Below are 14,302 nucleotides of genomic sequence, written 5' to 3'. Positions count from 1 at the left end.
TGCCATGGGGAGACATTAATTCCTCTCCCTTATATATTTACTATTCTTAAATCGGTAAATAATAATATTTCGTTCCTCTAAATAATAAACCCGTCCAGTCTTTAAAGTTTCAAGCGCGAATGCGAGAAATATTAATGTTCGTGACAATAATTTGTGTTATGAACGTCGACTCGGCGTGGGTAGAGGGACGCCACCATCCTCAGTACGCGGACACGTGCAGAACCGAAAGGAAGCAAAGCTGCGCTTACCGTACTCATAAAAAGACGCCATTGTCCAGCAAATAGGACAGGTGTGATCCATCCTCAGATGAAAGCCGCCACTGTGAGGCGTGAATGACCTTGCAGATAATATCTTCAACTAGTGCTGGTGTTAAATGAGGGACCCCTTGACTTGGTTCCTGACGACACGTGATCAGCCAGCTTGAAACGCATCACTATCCAGGATAGGTTCACCGGAGACTGGGATGCGAGATTACGGCAATCTTAATACTTATACAGTGCCCACAGCTAAGTATTCCTTTATTTGATGCATCATTTACAGGTCTGTTAATAGCGGGGTGATTGTTCGTTAAGCAGCGGGATAACACCTAATAACAGGTGATTAGAATTCCATCTGTAGATATTAATATTTTTGAATATGAATTGAGTAGTTAAATCAATTGCTACTGGTAGTTATTTATCTTGCAGCCCGAGAGACGAATTCCTCCGGCTGCCTCCTCCATGTTAACCCGTACCACTCGTCAGTGTACTGCATCTGGAGGATTAAGAGGACTACTATGGTTATCTAAAGGAATCTGCTTCAAGCTAAGGCTTATTTCTTTTTTATCCATTTCCTTGCAATTTGATTTATTCAGAATGTTTGATATTAATGTGTGATTTACTGTAACTCATTATTATATTCATATTCATGTTCTTCTTTATGTGAATGATATCATATTCAGCATTATTTATAGGATTAGATTATTATTAATTGAATTAGTGAACGAACCACACTGATTCCTGGACGTACTTACCTCCAGTAATAACCCCACAATGTAGGTGTTTGAGGTTTGTTTCTTTAATAATACAGCCCATTAATCATTCTTATGATCATACTTTCTAGTCATATCCATAGTCACTGGTTTTCTCTAGAATTTTATCCAATGATCTGAAATTCTCAGTTTCCCTCTTTACTTTAAAAGCGGGTGGTCCTTCATAATTTAATTTACTACTTTAATTATTAATTAAACAGAATCAAGCCCAAATATCCCACACCTCATACACAACTCATACACACCTCATACACACCTCGTACACACCTCATACACCCCTCATACATACCTCGTACACACCTCATACACACCTCATACTCTCCTCATACACACCTCATACACACCTCATACTCTCCTCATACACACCTCATACACACCTCATACACCCCTCATACACCCCCTCATACACCCCTCATACACACCTCATACACACCTCATACACCCCCTCATACACCCCTCATACACTCGTGAAGGCGTAGAAGGACAAAATGCTTGTTGTCGTAGTGACATCTTTTGAAAACTAGTCCAGACAGCGATGAAGACGGTTCCTTCCCGTTGTCCTCAGTGTTGATTTTAAAGTTAAAATGTCAGGATCAAGTGTGTAAGTTGCGTAAGTCTCCGGACCAGCACTTCTTGTCTCCCGGATCAACTGAGGACAAGTAGCGGCAAACTTAGGAAAGTGGGCCGTAAGAAACGGGGCGAGAAGAGTCACAAGAAAGGAGGCAATGTTTGGCAAGTCTCAACCGCACAGTTGCCAACTTTGTCGGGTGGATTCAAGTTTGAAGTGGGATTAACCGCAATGGAAAAGGGAAGTTTGTCGAAAGACTGAGAGAACTGCGGTGGATATAATTGAGATATCCTGGACGCGACGAGGTGCCGTCGAGAAATATCCTGAACGTGACGAGGTGTCGCCGTAGGATATCCTGGATGTGACGAAGAGTTGCTGTCCGATATCCTGTGTGTGATAATATCATTAAGCTGTGGGATATGCTGGATGTGAAGAAGTTTCCTCATGGGATATCTTTGGAGCGAATATCCTAGTTGCAGTGGAATATCCTAGGCGTATCAAGGCGTTGTCGTCAGATATACTTGATGTGAGATGTAGCCGTCGGATATCCTGGGCGTGACCAGCTGTCGTCGACAGAGACTCTAACACTGAAGGAAGCGATGAACACTTTCGAGAGCAGTGTTGTATGCTGCAAGTTGGGTTATGTTGGGGTGTGGTATGTTGTGGAACAGTAGTATGCTGTAAGATGGGTTATGTTGGGGGTGTGGTAAGTTGAAGAGCATGAGTATGTTGTGAGGTGGTGACAGAATGAACAAATAAGTAACCCACTCATTTCTTCCTTCCACAAAACTGGAGTAGATAATCAGATAAGACATAATCACGATGTACAAGATACTCATTAGCATTGACAAGATAAAAGTGAGACTTTTTGACATGGGAGGAGGCCAGAGCGAGGAGGAACGGATGTCAATTAAATACTGAAACGCGATCTAAGAAGACGAGGATGAAGGTGCTTAGAGCAAGAGTAGCGACGATGGGGAATAAGGAAAGAAGAGAGGTAGGAGAGACGCCACACAAGGGTAAAGAGAACCCCAAGTAATAAAGCTGAACCTCCCCTTCCCTCCACGAAGGTAGCTGAGTACCGTTCTGTAACACACACACACACACACACACACACACACACACACACACACACACACACACACACACACACACACACACACGGATACACACACACACACACACACACACATACACACACACACACACACACACACACACACACACACACACACACACACACACACACACACACACACACACATGGAAGTGGCTTCCTCTCAGGAAGCAGCTAGATGTACTAGCCGGCTGATAGAGAGAAATAGAGCAGTAGTAGTAGCAGGCATTGAAGAACAAACAGGGACCAGACCAAAGGAGCGGAGAGACAAGGACAAAAACATGATTAAAGAGATCCTTAAAGAGGTAAGGATGGAGGGAGCTGAGCGAAATGTTGAAAAGGTTTTCAGGCTTGGAAAGTACAACAAGGACAGAGACCGAATGATAAAGGTGGTTTTCATGAGCGAAATCGCGAAAGAGGAACTGCTAGCAAGGAAGTGTTGTCTAAAAGGTGTAGAGAAGTTCAAGAAAATATTCCTGCAGAGGGATATGACAAGGGAAGAGAGAATACGGACAGCAGACGCGAGGAAGGAGCGCAGGGAGAGAGAAGGAAATCAGAGTACCACAACCCGGAACCCTACAATCCCAGAGCGAAGTGGAGAACCCTCCTCAAACAGTGCAACAGCCACAGGGATTGGGGCACCACCCCCAAATTCTACCCAACAGACACCCAACCTGCCCCATCCCCTGTCAGCCCCCCACTAAGTACCCACCTAGGGCACCCTCCCCCCACCCACCCCCCTCCCCCCACTCACCCCCCTTCTCCCCCTCCCCTCACCCCAGGACCTCCCTTCCCCCCCATCCCCCATGCCCTCCCTTCTCCCACATGCCTTCCCGTCTCCCCCACCCCCATGCCCTCCCTTCCCCCCCTCCCCCCTAAGCCCCCCACTCTCCCCCACCCCACCTAAGTCTTCCCCTCTCCCCCACTCCCCTAAACCCTCCCCTCTTCCTCACCCACCTCAGCCCTCCCTTTTCCCCCACGCCCCCCAAGCCCTCCACCCTTTTCTCTCCCCCCAAGCCCCCCCATCTCCCCTATCCCCCACAGCCTCTCCTCCCCCCATGCTTCCCCAACCCTCCCTCTCTTACCCACCCCCTGTACCCTCCCCCTCTTATCCACCCCCTGTACCCTCCCCCTCTCCCCCACCACCCCAAGCCCTCCCTCCTCCACCAATCCCCCCGTGCCAGGTCCCCCCAGCTCCCACTCACCCCAGATCCCAAAGGTCCCCCCCAGAAAAGAAGCAGAAGAGAGTCAGTTTCAGGGTGATGTACTCGAACATAGATGGGATCACAAGCAAGACAAGTGAACTAAGGGAAAGAGCACAAGAAGTTAACCCAGATGTAATCGGACTCACTGAAACAAAACTCTCTGGAATCATAACGAATGCCGTGTTTCCCCAGGAGTATACAGTAATAAGGAAAGAGAGGGAAGGTAGAGGAGGAGGCGGAGTGGCCCTACTCATGAGAAGGGAATGGAGTTTTAAGGAGATGGCCATCCCGGGCTGTGAGGAGTTCAGAGACTACATAGCAGGCACCATAACAATGGGAGGACCAAGAATAGTAGTAGCAGTAATATACAACCCTCCACCAAATGACAGGAGACCCAGTCAAGAGTATGAAAACAACAACAAGGCAGTTAACACTATAATTGAGAGGGCAGCCTCTGCTGCCTGTAGAAATAGATCCCACCTGCTCATCATGGGCGACTTCAATCACGGAAAGATTGACTGGGAGAACAAGGAACCGCATGGAGGCGAGGATACGTGGAGAGCCAAACTATTGGAGGTGGTGACAAGCAACTTTTTAACCCAGCATGTCGGAGAACCCACAAGGATGAGAGGCAATGACGAACCAGCGAGACTCGACCTAGTCTTCACTCTGAACGACTCCGACATAAGAGAAATCGGTTTTGAGGACCCAGTAGGAATGAGCGACCACAGTGTACTGGTGTTTGAGTACTTGATTGAAGAAGGGTTATTGAACTCGAGGAGGGATACCGAAACCAAAAGGTTAGCATACCGAAAGGGAAACTATGAGGGGATAAGAAAATTCCTAACAGATATAGCATGGGAAACAGAGCTCAGGGGAAAGACGGCCCAAGATATGATGGATTACATCACGCAGAAGTGCAAGGACGCAGCGAACAAGTTTGTCCCAGTCCAAAAGGAAAACAGAGAAATGAAGATGAGAAACCCATGGTTTAATCAAAGATGTAGGCTAGCTAAGCAGCAAAGTAAAAGGGCATGGAGAAACTATAGGAATAACAGGACACTGGAGAGCAGAGAAAGATACCAGAATGCCAGGAATGAATATGTCAGGATGAGAAGAGAGGCAGAAAGACAATACGAAAATGACATCGCAAGCAAGGCAAAGACTCAGCCTAAATTGTTGCATAGCCACATTAGGAGAAAAACAACAGTAAAGGAACAGGTTATGAGATTAAGGATAGGGGCGGAAGGATTCCCTACAAATGACAAGGAAGTGTGTGAGGAATTGAATAAGAAATTCCAGGAGGTCTTCACCTTAGAACAAGGAGAAATTCCAGAGGTAAGTGAGGGAATAGCTAACCAGGAACCACTGGAAGAGTTTGAGATTACCAGTGGGGAAGTAAGGAAGTGTTTACTAGAGTTGGACGTGACAAAGGCTATAGGCCCAGATGGAATCTCCCCTTGGGTTCTAAAGGAAGGAGCAAGAGAACTGAGCCTACCACTCTCCATAGTGTATAACAAATCACTGGCAACAGGGGAACTGCCAGATATTTGGAAAGCAGCTAACGTAGTCCCGATATACAAGAAAGGGGATAGACAGGAGGCACTGAACTACAGGCCAGTGTCCCTAACCTGCATACCATGCAAGCTGATGGAGAAGATTGTGCGAAAAAAACTAGTGGAGCATCTGGAGCGAAGGAACTTTGTAACACAGCATCAACATGGGTTCAGGGATGGCAGGTCCTGCCTCACAGGGTTACTTGAATTCTACGACCAGGCAACAAAAATAAGACAAGAAAGAGAAGGGTGGGCAGACTGCATATTTTTGGATTGTCAGAAAGCCTTTGATACAGTGCCACACAAGAGGCTAGTGCGAAAGTTGGAGATGCAGGCTGGAGTGAGAGGGAAGGTACTCCGGTGGATAGAGGAATACCTAAGCAACAGGAGACAACGAGTCTGTGTGAGGGGTGAGGTCTCAGATTGGCGAGACGTCACAAGTGGAGTCCCGCAGGGGTCAGTCCTTGGACCTATACTGTTTCTGGTATATGTAAATGATCTCCCAGAGGGTATAGATTCGTTCCTCTCAATGTTTGCCGACGATGCAAAAATTATGAGGAGGATTGAAACAGAGGATGATAGTAGGAGGCTACAAGATGACCTGGATAGACTGAGTGAATGGTCCAACAAATGGCTGTTGAAGTTCAACCCGAGTAAATGCAAAGTAATGAAACTAGGAAGTGGAAACAGGAGGCCAGGCACAGGATACAGAATAGGAGATGAAGTACTTAATGAAACAGACAGAGAGAAAGATCTAGGAGTTGATATCACACCAAACCTGTCTCCTGAAGCCCACATAAAGAGAATAACGTCTGCGGCATATGCGAGGCTGGCTAACATCAGAACGGCGTTCAGGAACCTGTGTAAGGAATCATTCAGAATCTTGTACACCACATATGTAAGACCAATCCTGGAGTATGCGGCCCCAGCATGGAGCCCGTACCTTGTCAAGCACAAGACGAAGCTGGAAAAAGTCCAAAGGTATGCTACTAGACTAGTCCCAGAACTAAGAGGCATGAGTTATGAGGAAAGGCTGCGGGAAATGCACCTCACGACACTGGAAGACAGAAGAGTAAGGGGGGACATGATCACAACCTACAAAATCCTCAGGGGAATCGACCGGGTAAACAAGGATGAACTATTCAACACTGGTGGGACGCGAACAAGGGGACACAGGTGGAAGCTGAGTACCCAAATGAGCCACAGAGACGTTAGAAAGAACTTTTTCAGTGTCAGAGTAGTTAGTAAATGGAATGCATTAGGAAGTGATGTGGTGGAGGCTGACTCCATACACAGTTTCAAATGTAGATATGATAGAGCCCAATAGGCTCAGGAATCTGTACACCAGTTGATTGACGGTTGAGAGGCGGGACCAAAGAGCCAGAGCTCAACCCCCGCAAGCACAATTAGGTGAGTACACACACGGATACACACACACACACACACACACACACATACACACACACACACACACACACACACACACACACACACACACACACACACACACACACACACACACACACACACGGTACGCACCACGGATACACAAGGAACCTAAAAGCTAGGAGTTAGAGGTTATCAGATTAATTCCAACAAACCTTCTCGACAGTCACGGAGTCAGTGCTCTAAACTTTTGTCATCAGCTCCGACACTGTGCAGCCCTCACTACTGTTTGGGAGCGTGGGAGCAGTGGCGGCATGGGAGGGTGGGAGCAATTTTAAAGCCACTCCAAAGCAACCACTATATTTTAAACTGGCTTAATATTGTTTACAATACTTGCCTAGCGATATATGGGTCTTGAGTTTGATACCTGATTCTGTTCAAGCTTATTTTCAGAGAATAACATTGTTCCCGACGGTTGTGATATTCAACTGGTTCACAAATCTCCCGCCAAGAGAAAGGAATAGTCATCCTATTTCACTTGATCAGCGGCGGTGAGTCTAAACCTTTAAATGTGAAGTCTCGAGCACACTTCCGGACCAACACTGTCCGAGGACAAATACGACTTTCCTATTGGCCACAGACTGATCCTGAGTCCGATTCCCGGAGTGAGTGAGTGGCTGGCATGTTTCCTTACATGCAGTGCTTCTGTTCTAACAGTAAAAGGTATCTTAGAGTTAGTCAACTGTTGTGGGTGGTTTCCTGGAGGGTGGTCAGTTGTTGGCGAGGGCTACTTCAATAAGCCTAATATGCTTCAAGTCCTCGAGAATGAGAAGTTATCCCCACTATCCTGGAGGACGACATCCACATGTCTTCGTTACTGGATAAGTCATTAAAACACGTTATTAGGTGAGTACTAGGAAAGTTACTAGGAGAGTTACAAGGTGAGTTACAAGGAGAGTTACTAGTACTACTAGGTGAGTCACGTGGATAATAATTATGTGATTCTCTGATTTCTATAAAACTCAATTCTACTCCTTTGCATTCTAATACTTTAACTTTCATGTTTGCCATTTAGCAAAATAAATAAATAAATAAATAATACAATAAAAAATAAAAATAAACAAAAATATAGAGAAGTACTATCACCATTCTGAAACACAAAAGTAATTATGTTGAGATGCATTAAACAGCAGGAGACAAAGAGTGGGACAGCCATCTGGGATGTGTCCCAGGGTGTCCCAGGCCATCTGGGATGTGTCCCAGGGTGTCCCAGGCCATCTGGGATGTGTCCCAGGCCATCTGGGATGTGTCCCAGGGTGTCCCAGGCCACCTGGGATGTGTCCCAGGAAAGTCTCTTACGCCTGTGTCACCTGAGCCGTGAAGCGCATCTCATGAAAGAACCAGATTGACCTCGTGGGGTCTTCTGGGCCAAATTCAATTCACTTCGTCGTCTGCCGGGAAAGAAAGATTGGATGTGGATTCATTACGAGAGGATTGACTTGCGAGTCAAAGCGGCTGTGGAGCTGGGACGGGATGGTTGTGGAGCTGGGATGGGGTGGTTGTGGTGGTGGGACGGGATGGTTGTGGAGCTGGGACGGGGTGGTTGTGGTGGTGGGACGGGATGGTTGTGGAGCTGGGACGGGGTGATTGTGGTGGTAGGACGGGGTGATTGTGGTGGCTGGAGATGGGGTGGTAGTGGAGGTCCTGGAGGGTGGATGTCGTGGCCTGGGACAGAGGGTACTGGTTATCGAGACAATAATCGAAAATATACTTCTGTCCTAAGCATAATTCAGACATAAAATAAACAGTGAGATGTGGGGTACACCTCTCAATGTATATCTCTTGAGACGGGGCGGCGTTCAGGCTTTGACAGAGGAACTTGGTGCCTGAGACAGGCAATTGTCGTAAAAAGAAAACCCAGGAATATGGTAATCTTGACCCGGAAACAAGGATCTTGACGTTAAGAAAATAGTTTAAGACATTTAAATCTGCACAGGTAGCATATGCCCGGCGGGTAAGACAATCTGGGATGGATTGGAAGAAGTCCTTGGTATGTTGGAAACGTGCAAGGTGACGGGAAGATTTCTCCGGTGCTTGGAAGATTTCTCTGGTGCTTGGAAGATTTCTCCGGTGCTTGGAAGATTTCTCCGCTGCTTGGAAGATTTCTCCGGTGTTTGGAAGATTTCTCCAGTGCTTGGAAGATTTCTCCGCTGCTTGGAAGATTTCTCTGGTGCTTGGAAGATTTCTCCGCTGCTTGGAAGATTTCTCAGATGCTTGGAAGATTTCTCCGGTGCTTGGAAGATTTCTCCGGTGCTTGGAAGATTTCTCAGATGCTTGGAAGATTTCTCCGGTGCTTGGAAGATTTCTCCGGTGCTTGGAAGATTTCTCAGATGCTTGGAAGATTTCTCCGCTGCTTGGAAGATTTCTCCAGGACTTAAATGACGTCTATGGTTCTCAGAAAATATTTCTCAGTGTTTGACCAAACCAAAACAGTAAATACAGAGGATGTGCCAAACCTCTGTATTTACAGGTTTTCTGATACTGTGAACGTAGTAGCGAGACCTCTTTCCAACTCTCCGTGCTGCAGACAGGTGCGGACCAATACAGAGGGTCAAGCGTTGTTCCACCAGCTTGTTATTCCACGGAAGTGTGATGAGCCCATCTGGACGCTTCTGATTGTCATCGAGTATTGTTGTATTGTGTTGGGCAGGGAACTGTGGCGAGGCATCTCTTAAGGACATTGGTGATTACGTCATGTCTCCCAATCTTCCACTGTGATTTACCACACATCAGACCGCCATGATTGGTAAATGTGTCTTACTGCTTGGCGACTGTCTGGGTTCCCCCCCCCCCCCCCCCACGGCTATAATGGGTGCTAAATACCTGTTAGGAGAGTGGGCCACCCATGCCAGGATGCTCAGAGTATGGAGTGTGTCTTAAGGTTGCTAACTACTATTTAGTCTGAGAGTTAAGCCTTCCCTATAGCACTGCAACAATGCCAAGTGGCAACCCATTCTTCAACAATGTTATATTAATTGCAAATGTGCACTGTCGTTACGAAAATAATATATATTTTATTTAATATTTAATTCATGGGACTGAAGTTAGACTTGTAAAGCACACAGCAGTTGCTCTATCAACCAGGCCAGAAGTGGCTGTGGTGATCCAAGTGGGAGTAAAAGCTTAGCATGACTTGCAAGTAGTTACTTGTGACACATCTTACTGTGAGCACGTGACAGTGAGACACATCTTACTGTGAGCACGTGACAGTGAGACACATCTTACTGTGAGCACGTGACAGTGAGACACATCTTACTGTGGGCACGTGACAGTGAGACACATCTTACTGTGAGCACGTGACAGTGAGACACATCTTACTGTGAGCACGTGACAGTGAGACACATCTTACTGTGAGCACGTGACAGTGAGACACATCTTACTGTGGGCACGTGACAGTGAGACACATCTTACTGTGAGCACGTGACAGTGAGACACATCTTACTGTGAGCACGTGACAGTGAGACACATCTTACTGTGAGCACGTGACAGTGAGACACATGCCGAGGGGAGCCGGTCGGCCGAGCGGACAGCACGCTGTACTTGTGATCCTGTGGTCCTGGGGTCGGGTCGATCCCAGGCGCCGGCGAGAAACAATGGGCAGAGTTTCTTTCACCCTACGCCCCTGTTACCTAGCAGTAAAATAGGTACCTGGGTGTTAGTCAGCTGTCACGGGCTGCTTCCTGGGGGTGGAGGCCTGGTCGAGGACCGGGCCGCGGGGACACTAAAAAAAAGCCCCGAAATCATCTCAAGATAACTCAAGATATGTGGTCCACTTCACCAGCTGGTGGGAAAGTGGTGTCCTCGAGGTGGTCCAACGACCCTCTTGTCATCACCTTCGTCTCGCTCACCTCCCGTCACTGTGTTAACGAGAGCCTCGTCACTGGTGACGACCAGAGACCTTGTTATTAACTTGCTGATGCCTCTTCTCGTTCTCTCTGTCTCTGTATGTCTGTCTGCTTCTGTCTTCCCGTCCTACATACCGTAAAGGAAATCTGTACTACAGGACAACTGTCAACTTTCCTCCCAGGAAAATAACGCATCAGCCAGGGCAGTCTGCTGCTCCTACGCTTCTTGTACCGCAGAGTCTGCTCTGCTAACAAACAATATATATATATATATATATATATATATATATATATATATATATATATATATATATATATATATATATATATATATAAGTAATGTTTGCGTATTAATCCCCAAATTAATAAAAGTTACTTATTAAAGGATTTAGAACCTCGTTATTATTTCAATCTATATTTTTGAACAATACTAATTGCAAATATCAATATTTGGGCACGTGTATATATTGCTTCAAGCAACAAACTAATTTACGTTTTGGCCATCCCCGAGCAGATTGGCAAAGCATTAATAGCGACATTGTTAGTAGCAATATTGCAACTGAATAGGAAATTTGATGGCGCGTTGCATGATTTATGGCAGCAACATCCATCGCAATAGGGCGCGTCATTTGTAGTTTCAACAGCAACAATTGGCGGACATAATGAAATATTTGTTAAATGCTGGTTGGTTGGCTTCCTAAAACAATGTTGAGCCCCAACGATACTGTCCGCCAGACATGCGGCCACATGGACATACACACTCTCACATGCATAACATACACAGACACTCATACCTCGCTAGAACTGTAATATGAGCATATACATACAAGCACATACATTCGTGCGTAGTCCTAAGGGCCCGGGTTCGATTCTCGGCCGAGGCAGAAACAAATGAGTAAAAATTTTTTCACCTGGTGCATCTGTTCATCTAGCAGATTCATACCTGGGAGTTAGACAGCGGCTACGGACTGCTTTTTTCAGATGTGTGTGTGTGTATGTGTGTGTGTGGAGAGAGAGAGAGAGAGAGAGAGAGAGAGAGAGAGAGAGAGAGAGAGAGAGAGAGAGAGAGAGAGAGAGAGAGAGAGAGAGAGAGAGAGAGAGACAGAGAGAGAGAGAGACAGAGAGAGAGAGAGAGAGAGAGAGACAGAGAGAGAGAGAGAGAGAGAGAGAGAGAGAGAGAGAGAGAGAGAGAGAGAGACAGAGAGAGAGAGAGACAGACAGACAGACAGAGAGAGAGACAGACAGACAGACAGAGAGGAAGATTCAGTATTTGCTTCAGGTAGCGTAACTCACATACTGCTTTACGTTTTGCATTTCGGAGAGCGTAATGGGCCGCACACGCACACATCTCACAGTTGCCTCCAGCCAAACATTGAGAAGCGCCGCACACCCACACGGCTCAGGGCGGACCGCACCATCTTAATGTAACTAAAGTAAATTGTTTCCTTCCACTGTTGCCGCTATCCACTTCTCAACGCTTAGTGAGATAAACACAGAGATTTGATGTCATTACTTTCAATATACATAATTAGCTTGTATCCCTGAAATGAAAGACACATCTCACACACACACACACACACACACACACATACACACACACACACACACATACACACACACATACACACACACACACACACACACACACACACACACACACACACACACACACACACACACACACACACACACACACACACACACACACACACACACACACACACACACACACACACACACATCAATTGATTGACAGTTGAGAGGCGGGACCAAAGAGCCAGAGCTCAACCCCCGCAAGCACAACTAGGTAAGTAACTATAAAGACAATACCTGAAAGCAAAGGAGACAGCCGCCGGGGGCGGGAATGATGAAGACACCAGAACAGAGATAAGCCATAACAACTACAGGACCATTACAGGTCAACAGGTCAACAGGTCCAGGAAACAGTAAGATAAAGTGTAGGTATTTGATGTACCTCTGTACCGTAGCACCTGTCGCTTACATTAACAAAGTAACGTTTTTAGCATTTGTGATACCAACGAGTAGCTCTCAGTCAGCTCTTCTCTACTATCCTGGTGCACTTTTACCCCATAGTAATCAACGCTACAACGTGCTATGAAAGGTAACGGCTCACAAATATCTACCATTTCTATGCACCGGAGTCAATAGGTTAAGTGGGTTGCTTGGGTGTGTACGTTTCAGATTAGGTTAAAAGACTTAATTATTTACAAAGTGGAAAGTGAAGCCAACGTGGTGCTGAGGCACGAAGACTGACTCGCTCAACACGTAGATGCACGTGAGACTGAGTCCACGTGACGGCTCCGGTACACAGGCGGCTCCATCCTCATGCTGTAACTGTCATGGATATAACTTACCAGTAAATAACCCTAATTTACAATGGCAGCTAATAATATGCTCATCAAATAAATGAGTTTGAAGCGTCAGGCTTCAGATCAGCTGATGTATGATAACAGCTCTTGACCACTTTTATCATCTCTGTGTTGTGTAAAAGCGAGAGAGAGAGAGAGAGAGAGAGAGAGAGAGAGAGAGAGAGAGAGAGAGAGAGAGAGAGAGAGAGAGAGAGAGAGAGAGAGAGAGAGAGAGAGAGAGAGAGAGAGAGAGAGAGAGAGAGAGAGAGAGAGAGAGAGAGAGAGAGAGAGAGAGAGAGAGAGAGAGAGAGAGAGAGAGAGAGAGAGAGAGAGAGAGAGAGAGAGAGAGAGAGAGAGAGAGAGAGAGAGAGAGAGAGAGAGAGAGAGAGAGAGAGAAGTGACCCAGCATAAGGATTCATATCTTCTATTTTCTTTTCTTACTTTTGCTTCAAGAAAAAGCCAACAATACACAAACCAGATGAAGGCAGAGCCAGTTTCAACGCCCTAGTCCCACTCACCACTTTACCGTTACCCAGTGGGGAAAAAATCAGATCAGTGCACACTGGGATCCAATTTGGAGGTAGAATAACAGAGGTCAGGGGGGAAAAATATCGTTCGTTTCTCTCCTCTCATTTTCATCAGAATTTACAGCTTGTAAACAAAAACTTCTCTTTTTCGTGGTAGCGAGTGGACCTCCCTTCTGTGCTCACCACCACAATTGTAAAATACATAGTGGTTCCAATATGTCATTGTATACACATACACACACATACAATATGACATCAATCAAACAGGTGAGAGAGGGCTGGGCAGACTGCATTTTCCTGGATTGCCAAAAAGCTTTTGACACTGTTCCTCAGAAGCAACTCCTATGCAAACTCGAAAAAAGATAGTGATTCAGGAAAAGTACTAAAGTGTGTGAGTAGTATCTTTCAAGAAGTAGAGAAGGAGTCACGATAAGAGGAGAGTTATCAGAACGGAGAGAGGTAACGAGTGGAGTACCTCAAGGTTCGGTACTAAGGCCCATCCTTTTCTTAATACATGCAAATGATCTGAGAAAGTAAGCTCATTCTAACGAGGCGAATTAGAACTGAGAAGGACAGCAATACATTACAAGATGACCTAGACAATCTTCAGAAGTGGTGTGAGAAATGGCTACAAGACTT

This window comes from Procambarus clarkii, chromosome 60 (assembly GCF_040958095.1).
Source record: "Procambarus clarkii isolate CNS0578487 chromosome 60, FALCON_Pclarkii_2.0, whole genome shotgun sequence".
Classification (NCBI taxonomy): Eukaryota; Metazoa; Arthropoda; class Malacostraca; order Decapoda; family Cambaridae; genus Procambarus; species Procambarus clarkii.
Note: the sequence above shows the minus strand (reverse complement) of the source record.